Genomic DNA, 13,780 nt, shown 5'->3' with positions numbered 1-13,780 from the left:
AGACAGCCAAATAGGACAGGATGCATCACAAGTGACACGAGACACAGTAAAATTGTTGAAACCTTTACAGGTTACAATAAATTTGATCATTGACCGTACGGCTAATACTTCAGAGGAGGCCCATAAGGCTGAGACGTGTGCCATATATACTGGCTGGGTGTTTACTATGATTGGTACTAATTTGTTACAGTTCAATACACACCAAGTTCCAGACTGGGTGTCGGATGAACAGTTAGAGAAATGGGTCGGAGAAGAAACACCTCTATGCCACCTCAGAAGTTTAACCTTAGCTAACAGGGTGTTAGGTACCTGTCCTGAGGATAAAGGGAAATATTACGTTGGGGCGGTGTTTCATATTCCCCGGCACGGAAGCAATTTGACCTATCCTTTAAAAAGAGTTCATAACGTGGCCAAGTATCATGAGGATACTTGGATCTCTTTGAGCAATCCACCATCTCATGCTATTGTAATGGATGATGCTGAGAAAGGGGTAGATTTGACAAAGTGTCACCAAGGAGGGAATCACTGGGCCTGTCCAGAAGAGATAACGAGACAGAAACTTACTAATTGTGGGTTCAGTACTTATGAAAATTGTTCATTGTCCATTTTGCCAGTTAACAACCAGTCCTTTTTACAATACGCCCTTGTGGGACAAACGTATCACATAGCCACAGCGGCTATGAACTATAACAAATGATGGAAACAGTGCCCTCTGGAAGGACACAATGTGGCCATTAACAATGTGACCTCAGACTTGGTTGTCGGTGGACAAGTTCTGCCTAAGCCAATAATGAGGATGGTAATAAACGAAAACCTCACAGTCCAACGTACCGATATAGACCAAGATCTGTGGAAATATTTTCCTACCGAACTACCACCCATTCCGCACCTGACTGCAGATTGGATGCAAATAGCGGAGGAAGCTAATCAGATAATTCATCAATGGACTAAACACACTAAAATAATTAAAACGCATGCTGATAAAGCAGGTGAACTGTTACAGGACCCTGGGTTCTGGAATAAGTTTTGGAATTGGGGATCTAATGTTCAAATACATCCATGGGTCAGAATTTTATCACATGCTGCTCTAATTGTGATTTTATGTGCATTAATACTTGTCATATTCAATGTATATCAGCTTAGAAGGTGGAAAAATGAAATTTTGCAACGATTGAATGTTAGCGCTATAATGAAACAGAAGAAGCGATTATCAACATAAGGACAGTGTGTGAAGTATATTTTATACGCTTCCTTTTTGTATTGTTTATATAACCATTTATATTGTTTTTTCTATAATCATATGAAATCGCGGATGTAACATACCCATTGGGGGACAATGACGGCCTCAGGAGTGGTACCTAGAAAGGGAGAATAATGATCCTAAGATAGGCATCTTTGGATCAAAAGGGGGGAGATGTTGGCCAGAGGCTGCAGAAGACTGCTGAGCTGGATTCAAAGTGCTAACAAAGACACTGACCTTTTGAACTGAGGTGACCTGGAGTTCAGTCACTGGTCTGAACTGGCCAGAACCGGTTTGAATTCGTTCCGCTTCTTAGAGAGACAAAGAAACGGTGTGCTACCTGAACTCTTTGAACAGAGCCAATCAGGGGATGACATCGGTCACTCCAGCAACTCTGAGCCAACCGGAGAAGACAGCATCGTTCGAAAAGACAGACTTGGGGAATAAAAACTGAGGAGTTACTGGCTTGGGCTCAGTGTGTGTCTTTGTTTGTTTGTGAGCAAGAGGGAGTGTGTGTGTGTGTGTGTGTGTGTGTGTGTTTTTGTTGGTGTGTCTTTGTTTGTGAAGGAGACTCTGGGAGACTCTGGAAACTAACCCTCGTGGAAGTAGGAACCCTGCGTCAAGGACGTGGAGACGACGTCGGGAGTAAGAGGGAGAATTGCCTGGCAAGCAGCGTCTCTCCTTTCCGGGTAATATAATATCCTTTCTATTCTGGGACCACTCTGGGAGTGTCGTCAGGAAACCTAGTGGGTGTGCGTTTAAAGCTTGATACTCGGGGAGTATTAATAGAGAAACCTAGTGGGTGTGCGTTTAAATCCTAGTTTGAGTATAAACCTGTATAACCTGCTGTAAACTACATGCCTATATCTAACTAGACGTATAAGCGGTATGTACATGATCTAATAACGTTAATAAAGCGAATTGAGAATTAAGAGAGAATTGACTCTTCCTCTGTGTACTAAGCTAAAACCGTTAACCGGTGACTTCCGGTCAACACTGCCATTTCCTTATTCACCATTATGATTTCACCTGTCTTTGCCTCTAATGGACCCACGTTTACTTTCACCAATCTCTTCCTTTTTTATATACTTGTAGAAGCTCTCATAATGTGTGTTTATATTTCTTGCTAGTTTACTCTCATATCCATTTTTCTCCCTCCTTATCAATTTCTTGGTCATCCTTGGCGGATTCCGAAAACCCTTCCAATCCTTAAGCTTACACGTCTTTTTGGCAAAATTCTAAGCATCTTCTTTTAATCTAATACTATCCTTAACTTCTCTAGTTCGCCACGGTTGGATAAATTTTCCTCTGGAGTTTTTATTCCTCAAGTGAATGTATATTCGTTGATAATTTAAAAAAAATAATTCTTTATTATTCGCCATTGCTTATCTACCGCCATATCTTTTAAATCTACCTTAGCCAACTCGCCCCTCTTACCCACCCAATTGGCTTTCTTTAAATTTCAGACCCTAGTTTAAGACCCTTACACATTCTGCACAGCTTTGCACTCACCTCACACTTAACTGAAGATGATCAATTCTTACATTCACGCAACCCCAGGAAGCACAAAGCATAAAAGAGTGTGTAGTTGATGGTAGGGAGAGTATATCTGAAGTGCGGCCTGTGGCAAGCATTAGGTGTGGTGTGTGTGTGAGAAATGCGCTGTGCAGGAGGGATCACTGCAGACGGAAATGCAGAATGTGAAAGATGTAATGTTCCATGTCCGCCAGCGAAGGTCGCTATGTTAAACTAAAAGAGTGAACCCGGATCGATCAGTCAGTGGAGCGCAGACTTTTATTGTGAGGTTCGAGGATACAAGTCCCTGTTCAGGCGCTGCTTTTAACACAAGAATATAAATTCTTACATTCATGCAGCACTGCGAAACTCGAATAATTAACGCCGATCTTTCCTGCTGCCTGAAATAATTGGTTAACTTTTTCTTTAAAACTTGACATCAAAATCATTTAATGTGTAAATTGAGTGGTGTTTTAATTGATAAAAGCAGCGCCAGAACAGGGTTTTGAATCCGTGACCCTCATAATAAAGGTCTGCTGCTCGACCGACAGAAATATCCAGACCCTGAAACGGATACCACACAGCGACCCTAACTGACTGTAATGGTGAATTACTTCCAATCACCGGCTGACATGGAACATTATACACTCCACATTTTGAATTTCCTAACCATAACCCTATCCCGAATGCATCCCGCCTGTACGGCGCATTTCTCTTGCACACCCAATTGACTGCCTCCCACAGGCTTCATTTCACAAATACGCTTCCTCCCACCAACTACACTCGCTTTAATAGCGGCGTCTGATATGAAGAGTGATGATCCTCAGGGATCTGTACTCGAGTATCTACTTTTCACCATATTTATGAATGAGTCGGATGGAGCAGTGGAGTGTTGTGCATTCAAGTTTGAAGATGACACTAAAAGAGGAGGGACAGTAAGTAGTGCAAATGGAAGCAGAAAGTTACAAAGGGACGTAAACAGATTAAATGAGTGCACAAAACTATAGCAAATGGAGTTCATGATGGGCAAGTGTGAGGTCATCCACTTCGGAATCAAGAAAGATAAAGGGGAGCATTTTCGAAATGGTGAGAAGCCAAGAGCTGTGGAGGAGCACAGAGATTCCTTGGTACCAGTCTCATGAGCACTGCATGTAATGGGTTGTATTAGTGTATTTCACATTATCATAATAGGTACAGCACAGGAGGAGGCCATTCGGCCCATCGTGCCTGGACCGGTTCTTTGAAAGAGCTGTCGAATTAGTCCCATTCCCCTGCTCTTTCCCATAGCCCTGTAAATGTTTTCCCATGAAAGATTTATCCAATTCCTTTCTGAAAGTTAATATTGAACCTGCTTCCACCGCCCTTTCAGGCAGTGCATTCGAGATCTTAACAATTGGCTCCATAAAGATATGGTTACTTCTGTCGCACCTGGCTCTTTTGCCGATCACCTGAAATATGTGTCGTCTGCCACTGGGATGAGTTTCCTCTCATTTACTCTGTTAAAAACGTTCATGATTTTGAAATCATTTATCAAATCTCCCTTAACCTTTCTGTTCTAAGGACAACAATCTAGATTCTCCAGTCTCTCAGCAAAACTAAAGTCCCTTATCCACTTGAGTGAGTTCTTTGATGAAGTAACCGAGAGGGTTGATGAGGGTAGTGTGGTTGATGTCGGGCATTTGGACTCTGAAACGGCATTTGATAACGTACCACATAATAGTTGGAAAAATTGAAGCCCGTGGGATAAAAGGAACAGTGGCACGAATGAAACAAAATTGCTTAAAGGCAAAAAGCAGAGAATAGTGGTGAACTGCTGTTTTTCAGACTGGAGGGAAAGACACAGTGATGTTCTCCAATTGTAACCCCACTATTTAAGAAAGGAGGGAGAGAGAAAACAAGGACCTTCAGACCTGTCAGCCTGACATCAGTGGCATGGAAATGCTAGCATCTATTATAAATGATGTGATAACAGGAAACTTAGAAAATAATAATAGGATTTGGCAGAGTTAACATGGAATTATTAAAGGGAAATCATGATTGACAAACCTATTGGGGTTCTTTGAGGATGGAACGAGTAGAATAGATAAGAAGGAACCAGTGTATTTGGATATTCACAAGGCTTTCGATAAGGTCCCACACAGGAGGTTGGTAAACAAAGTTAGAGCACGTGGAATTTTGGGTGATGTACTGGTATGGATTGAGAATTGGTTGACAGACAGAAAACAAATAGCAGGAACAAACCGGTCCGTTTCAGGTTGGCAGACTGTGACTAGTGGCCTTGGCGAGATCGCATCTGAAGCATTGCGCACAAATTTTGGTCTCCTTACCTAAGAAAGGATATACTTACCATAGAAGGTTCACCAGACTGATCCCTGGGATTGCGGGATTGTCGTATGAAGAGAGATTGAGTAGATTAGAATCATAGATTCATAGAAGTTTAGAACATGGAAGGAGGCCATTCGCCCCATCGAGTCTGCGCCAGCTCGATGCATGAGAAATCCAGCTGGTCCCACTGCACCGCCTTATCCCCGTAGCCATGCACAATTTTTTCGTTTCAAGAACTAATCCAGTTCCCTTTTGAAGACCATGATTGACTCTGCCTCCACCATTCACTCGAGCAATGCATTCCAGACCCTAACTGGTCTGTGTAAAAAAGTTTTTCTTCATATCACCTTTGGTTCTTTTGCCAATCACCTTATATCTATGCCCTCTGCTTCTTGACACATCAACCAATGGGAGCAGTTTTACTCTATCCACTCTGTCTGGACCCTTCATGATTTTGCACACGCCTGTCAAATATCCTCTCAACCTTCTCTGTTCCAAGGAGAACAATCCCATCCTCTCCAGTCTATCCACGTAATTTAAGTCCCGCATTCTTGTTAAAGTGCGGTGCCCACAACTGGGCACAATATTCTAGTTATAGCCGAACCAGCGCCTTATAAAGGTTCATTATGACTTCCTTGCTTTTGTACTCTATGTCTCTATTTATAAAGCCCAGGACCCCTTCCGATTTTTAACTGCTTTCTCCACCTTCCCTGTCACGTTCAACGATTTATGCACATACACCCACAGATCCCTCTGTTCCTCCACCGCTTTTAGAATTGTGCCCTCTCGTTTGTATTGCCTCTCCGCATTTTTCCTACCGAAATGCATCACCTCGCATTTTTCCGCGTTAAACTTCATCTGCCACGTGTCCGCCCATGCCACCAGAGTGTTTATTTCCTCTTGAAGTCGACCGCTATCTTCCTCACTGTTCACTGACCTTCCAAGTTTTGTGTCATCCTAAAATTTTGAAATTGTGCCCTGTACCACCAAGTCCAAGTCATGGATAAATATCAAGAGAAGCAATGGTCCCAGCACTGACCCCTGGGGAACACCACTGCTCATCTCCCTCCAGTCCGAAAAATAACTGCTAACCACTACACTGTGCTTCCTGCCATTTAGCCAATTCTCTATCCATATTCCTATTGCCACCTTTATTCCATGGTGCAATCGTAATAGGAAGCCTCCGGAGTGGCACTTTATCAAAAGATTTTTGAAAATCCACATACACCACATCAACTGCATTGTCCTCATCTACCCTCTCTGTCACCTCATCACAAAACTCTATCAAATTGGTTTAAAACGATTTGCCTTTAACAAATCCATCCTGGCTTTCCCGAATCAATCCACACTCGTCCACGTGACTGTTAATTCTGTCCCGGAATATCGTTTCCAAAAGTTTCCCCACCACCGACATTAAACTGACTGGCCTATAGTTGCTGGGTTTATCTTTATACACTTTTTTGAACAAGGGTGTAACATTTGCAATTCCCCACTCCTCCAGCACTACCCCCGTATCTATGGATGTCTGGAAGATTATGACCAGTACCTCCGCAATTTCCTCCCTTACGTCCCTCAGCATCCAAGAGTGGATCCCATACAGACCGGGTGACTTATCTACTTTAAGTACAGCCAGCCTTTCAGTACCTCCGCTTTCTCAATATTTAGCTCATCCAGTATCTCAACTACATCTTCCCTTATCGAGACTTTGGCAGCAACTTCTTCCTTGGTAAAGACCAATGCAAAGTATTCATTTAATACCTCAGCCATGCCCACTGCCCTCGATGAGAACATAAGAACATAAGAACATAAGAAATAGGAGCAGGAGTAGACCAATCGGCCCCTCGAGCCTGCACCGCCATTCAATAAGATCATGGCTGATCTGATCCTAACCTCAAATCTAAATCCATGTCCAATTTCCTGCCCGCCCCCCGTAACCCGTAATTCCCTTTACTTATAGGAAACTGTCTATTTCTGTTTTAAATTTATTTAATGATGTAGCTTCCACAGCTTCCTGGGGCAGCAAATCCAACAGACCTACTACCCTCTGAGTGAAGAAGTTTCTCCTCATCTCAGTTTTGAAAGAGCAGCCCCTTATTCTAATATTATGCCCCCGAGTTCTAGTTTCACCCATCCTTGGGAACATCCTTACCGCATCCAACCGATCAAGCCCCTTCACAATCTTATATGTTTCAGTAAGATCGCCTCTCATTCATCTGAACTCCAATGAGTAGAGTCCTAATCTACTCAACCTCTCCTCATATGTCCACCCCCTCATCCCCGGGATTAACCGAGTGAACCTTCTCTGTACTGCCTCGAGAGCAAGTATGTCTTTTCTTAAGTATGGAGACCAAAACTGTATGCAGTATTCCAGGTGCGGTCTCACCAATACCTTATATAACTGAAGCAATACCTCCCTGTTTTTATATTCTATCCCCCTAACAATAATAGCCAACATTCCGTTGGCCTTCTTGATCACCTGCTGCACCTGCAAACTAACCTTTTGATTTTCTTGCACTAGGACTCCCAGATCCCTTTGTACTGCAGTACTTTCCAGTTTCTCGCCATGAAGATAATAACTTGCTCTCCGATTTTTCCTGCCAAAGTGCATAACCTCACATTTTCCAATATTGTATTGCATCTGCCAAATCTCCGCCCACTCACCCAGCCTGTCTATATCCCCTTGTAGGTTTTTTATGTCCTCCTCACTCTCTACTTTCCCTCCCATCTTTGTATTATCTGCAAACTTTGATATGTTACACTCGGTCCCCTCCTCCAAATAGTTAATATAGATTGTAAACAGTTGGGGACCCAGCACCGACTCCTGCGGAACACCACTGGCTACAGGTTGCCAGTCCGAGAATGTACCATTTATCCCAACTCTCTGCTTCCTGTTAGATAACCAATCCTCCACCCATGCCATAATATTACCCCCAATCCAGTGATTCTTTATCTTGAGCAATAATCTTTTATGTGGCACCTTGTCGAATGCCTTCTGGAAGTCCAAATACACTACGTCCACTGGTTCCCCTTTATCCACCCTGTACGTTATATCCTCAAAGAACTCAAGCAAATTTGTCAGACATGACTTCCCATTTGTAAAGCCATGCTGACTTTGTCCTATTAAATTATGTTTATCCAAATGTTCTGCTACTGTCTCCTTAATAATAGACTCCAAAATTTTACCCACCACAGATGTTAAGCGAACTGGTCTATAATTTCCAGCCTTCTGCCTACTACCCTTTTTAACTAAGGGTGTTACATTGGCAGTTTTCCAATCTGCCGGGACCTTTGCCGAGTCCAGAGAATTTTGGAAAATTATTACCAAAGCATCCACAATCCCTACTGCCACTTCCCTCAAGACCCGAGAATGTAAGCCATCAGGTCCAGGGGATTTATCTGCCTTGAGTCCCATTAATTTACTGAGTACCAATTCCTTAGTGATTTTAATCGTATTTAGCTCCTCCCCCCCTAGAGCCCCCTGTTTGTCCAGTGTTGGGATGTTCTTGGTGTCCTCTACCGTAAAGACTGAAACAAAATATTTGTTCAGCATTTTTGCCATCTCCATGTTTCCCACCATTAATTTCCCGGTCTCATCCTCTAAAGGACCGACGTTTGCCTTAGCCACCCTTTTTCTTTTCATATAACTGTAGAAACTCTTGCTATCTGTTTTTATATTTTTTGCTAATTTATTTTCATAATCTATCTTCCCTTTCTTAATCAATCCTTTTGTTACTTTTTGCTGTCTTTTGAAGACTTCCCAATCTTCTATCCTCCCACTAAGTTTGGCTACCTAAAATGTCCTTGTTTTTAGTCGAATGCTATCCTTAATTTCTTTACTTAGCCATGGATGGCTGTCATTTCTTTTACACCCTTTTTTCCTCAGTGGAATATATATTTTTTGAAGTTGTGAAATAACTCCATAAATGAACACCACTGCTCATGAACCGTCTTACCCTTTAATCTATTTTCCCAGTCCACTTTAATCAATTTCGCTCTCATACCATCATAGTCTCCTTTATTCAAGCTCAGTACGCTTGTTTGAGAACCAACCTTCTCAACCTCTAATTGGATATGGAATGTAACCATGTTATGGACCATAAGATCTCATTTATGGTCCATAATTAACCCCACCCCTCCTCTTACTACCCATTTATTGTTAACATGTATGCAGATGACTTTTAGATTCCCTTTAATGTTGGTCGCTAGTCTATTCTCATAATCTCTCTTTGCCCCTCTTATTTCCTTTTTCACTTCCCCTCTGATCTTTCTATATTCTGCCTGAATATATAAAGATAAAATATATCCTCAGCCTGTATTCTCTAGCGTTTAGAGCAATGAGGCGTGATCTCATTGAAACATGCAAAATTCTTAGATGGCTCGATCGGGTAAATGGAAGGAGGATGTTTCCCCTGACTGGAGAGTCTGGAACCAGGGGTCACAATCGCAGAATAAGGGATAGGCCATTTAGTGCTGAGACGAGGAGAAATTTCTTCACTCAGAAGGTGGTGAATCTTTGGAATTCTCTACCTCAAAGGGTGTGAGGGCTCAGTCATTCAGTCCTTTCAAAACGGAGATCGATAGATTTCCGGATATTAAAGTCATCAAGGGATATGGGGATGGTGCAGGACAATTGCGTTGAGGTAGAAGATCAGCCATGATCTTGTTGAATGGCGGAGCAGTTTCGTGGGGCTGGATGACCGACTCCTGCTCTTATTTCTTATGTTTTTTGTTCCCCAGGGGTCGGTGTTATGAATGAACTGGACTTGGGTATGGACGGCATAATTTCAAAGTTTGCAGATAACACGAAACTCGGAAACGTATTAAAAAATGTTCAGGATAGTAACAAACTTCAGGAGGACAGAGGAAGGCTACTGCATTGGACAGACGAGTAACAGATTGGATTTAATGCAGAAAACGTGAAGCGATTCAATTTGGCAGGAAGAATGAGGAGACCAATGTAAACTAAATTGTACAATTTTAAAGGGTGCACAGGAACAGACAGACCTCTGGGTACACATACACAAATCTGTGAAGGTGGCAGGACAAGTTGAGAAGGCTGTTCAAAAAACAAATGGGATCCTGGGCTTCATTAATAAAGGCATAGAGTACAAAAGTAAGGAAGTTATGCTAAACCTTAATAAAACATTGATTAGGCCTCAGCAGCAGTTTTGTGTTTAATTCTGGGCACCACACTTTCGGAAGGATGTCAAGGCCTCAGAGAGGGTAAATAATGGATTCACTGGAATGGTGCCAGGGATGAGGGGCTTAAGTTATGTGGAGAGACTGAAGAAGCTGGAGTGCTTCGCCTTGGAACAGAGAAGGTTTACGGAGATTTGAAAGAATTTTTGGCAGAGTCATTAAAGATAAATTGTTCCCAAATATATTGACCAATTTTTGAGGAAGAAGGAAAGATTTTTGAGAAATGATTCTATTTTGTAATACTGAATGGAGAGTGGGAATCGAAAATCTTGATTTAAAACTGTTGCTTGGAAAAGAACTTGAACCTTGAATTTTCAGGTTAAAAACAAATCTGATGTTTTACCTACAGAGCTACCTGGATTCTTACATTGGATGAGCAAACAACGTCCTTCACCGGCTGACATGAAAGATTACACACCCCGCCCGCCATATTTTGCATTTCCTACTGCAGTAATGCCGCCTGCACAGAGCAGTTCTCTCGCATACCCGGGCTGACTGCCTCGCACGGGTTTCACTTCACAAATACTCACCCTCCCACCAACTACACGCTCTTTCATAGTGGCGTCAGATATGACAAGTGATGATCCCCATTGATCTGTACTGGAGCCTCAACTTCTCACCATAATAATTAATGACTTGGATGAAGCAATAGGGAGTTGTATATCCAAGTTTGAAGTTGACACATAGTTAGGAAGGACAGTAAGTAGTACAAATGGCAGCAGAAAGTTACAAAGGGCCATCAACAGATTAAGTAAGGGCGCAAATCGATGTCAAGGGAAGGCCATTGTGGGCAAGTGCGAAGTCATCCACTCAGGAACCAAAAAAGATAAATCGCAACATATTGTAAATGGTAAGAAGCTCTGAGCTGCAGAGGAGCAAAGAGATTTGAGAGTCCAAGTTCACAATCATTAAAAGTTGGTAGATAGTACAAAAAGCAAGGGTAAGGGATTATTGCACTTTATCTCAGGTTTGTGATGCAATGTGGAATAACATTTTTGCAAAGTTGCTAAGTGCATTGATCATTTTTTGTGAGGCAGAAGGAAAGATCAGTGAGAAACATTTCAATTTTATTGCTGTTAATGGAGATTGGGTATTGAGAGCCTTGAATGAAAAGCAACTCCCAAAAAGAGACTTGAACCCTCGACTTTCAAATTAAAAGGCTGATGCTTCACCAACTGAACGATCAGGGCTCTTGCTAATTTTGTTCACACAGCGACCTTCACTGGCTGGTATGGAACATTACACCCCCACACTTTGCATTTGATTCTGCATTAATCCCACATCCACAGAGCATCCAGGCTGACTGCCTTCCACAGGCTTCACTTCATAAATACTCTCCCTCTCACCAACTACACGCTCTTTAACAATTGACTCAAATGTGACAAGTGAGCTTCACCACGGATCTGTACTGGGGCCTCAACTTTTCACCATATGTATTATTGACTTGGATGAAGCAAAATATAGTGTATATCCAAGTTTGAAGATGACACTAAGGTAGGATGGGCAGTGTTTAGTGCAAATGGGAGTGGGAAGCTACATAGACACATAGGTAGATTAAGTGAGTCCACAAAACAATGTCAACTAGTGTTCGTTGTGAGGAGGATGCAAAGAGGCTTCATGGGGATATAGACGAGGTTAAGTGAGTGGGCAAGAACACGGTAAATGAATATAATGTGAATAAATGTGAATTTATCCACTTTGGTAGGAACATCGGAGATGCAGAGTTTTTTTAAATGCTGAGAGATTGGTAAATATTGATCTTCCAAACGACCTGGGTGTCCTCGTACATGAGTCACTGAAGGCTAACATGCAGATGCAGCAAGCAAATAGGAAAGCACATGATACGTTGACCTTTATTACAAGAGGATTTGAGTGCAGGAGTAAAGATGTCTTCCTTCAGTTAAACAGCGCCTTGTTGAGACAGCACCTGGTTTATTGTGTACATTCTGTTCTCCTTAACTGAGAAAGGATATACTTGCTCAAGAGGGAGTGAAACGAAGGTTCACCAGACTGATTCCGAGAATGGCGGGATTGTCGTATGAGGAGAGATTGAGTCGACTAGACCAGTATTCTCCAGAGTTCAGAAGGATGACAGGTGATCTCGTTGAAACATACAACATTCTAACAGGGCTCGACAGGGTGGATGGAGGGAGTACGTTTCCAATGGTTGGTGAGTCCAGAATCAGGGGTCAGAGTCTCAGAATTAGTGTTAGGCCATTTAGGACTGAGATGAGGAGAAATTTCTTCATTCAGAGGGTGGTGAATCTTTGGAATTCACTACCCCAGAGGGCTGTGGACGTTCAGCCATTGAGTATATTTAAAACATAGATCGATAGATTCCCAGATATTAAAGGGATCAAGGGATATGGGGATGGTGAAGGAAAATGACGTTGAGCGAGAAGATCAGCCATGATCTTGTTGAATAGCGGAGCAGGCTCGATGGGCCGGATGGTCAACTCCTGCTCCTATTTCTAATGTTCTTATGTTGTGGATAAGTGTGAACCAAGAGAGATGAATCAGAGTATTTTTTAAATTGTGAGAAGTTTGACCTGTATAGGAGCAAAGAGATCGGGGAGTCCAAGTTCACAAATCACTAAAATTTAATAGACAGGTAAAAATAGCCATGACACAGTCTAATGGAATATTGCCCTTTATTTGAAGGGGACAGGAATACAAAGGGGTGGAAGTTATGCTTCAGTCGCATTGAGACTTTATCGGACCCATCGGGAGTACTGCGTTCAGTTATGGGCACCACATCTCAGGAAGGATATATTGGCCTTGAAAGGGGTGCTGCGCAGATTCACCAGAATGATACCGGGGCTTAGCGGGTTGAATTATGAAGACTGTTTGTCTTAACCAACTGAATATTCCCGAGAGCAGAGAAGATTGAGGAGTGACCTGATTGAGGTGTTTGAAATGTAAAAATGATTTGGTAGCGCAGATGCTGCGAAACACTTTCCTCTGGTGAGGGAATCAAGAACTGGGGAAGTAATCCTATAAATTACAAAGCCATTCATTAACGAAAGAATAGAATCATAGATTCATAGAATGAAACAGCACTCAGGAGGCCATTGTCTCTCGCCATCTTAGCTGTAATATCAAACTCCCCGTGTAAACTTTGAACATTTAGCAATTCTGCTATTGCCGTTTCCCCAGGAGTCGCGATTCTTGGGCTCAGTGTTCATTACACTTTTCCTTTCACTTTTGCACCGAAAGAGACTGGTTGAGAAAATGATGTGCTCGATATCTTCGATGTTATGGAAATAAGTATTTTTCTCAAACTTGTCCAAACTCATCGTGGTTTCCAGACAATTGATGTTTCCGAATTCATCGATGAATCCCAATCTATTGATAATTCCCCAAACCGTTATCCTTCCAACAAAATTGACAGTTTGTAATCGATTGGTTTCTCGATCTATTAACCATTTTCAATTCTTTCGCTGGTCCCCATCCTTTGATGTTTCCCAATCACTGATGTTTCAATTAACGGGAGAAATTCCG

Source organism: Heptranchias perlo, unplaced genomic scaffold (genome assembly GCF_035084215.1).
Source record: "Heptranchias perlo isolate sHepPer1 unplaced genomic scaffold, sHepPer1.hap1 HAP1_SCAFFOLD_53, whole genome shotgun sequence".
NCBI lineage: Eukaryota > Metazoa > Chordata > Chondrichthyes > Hexanchiformes > Hexanchidae > Heptranchias > Heptranchias perlo.
The sequence above is the reverse complement of the archived record's forward strand: the minus strand, read 5'-3'. Positions refer to the sequence as shown.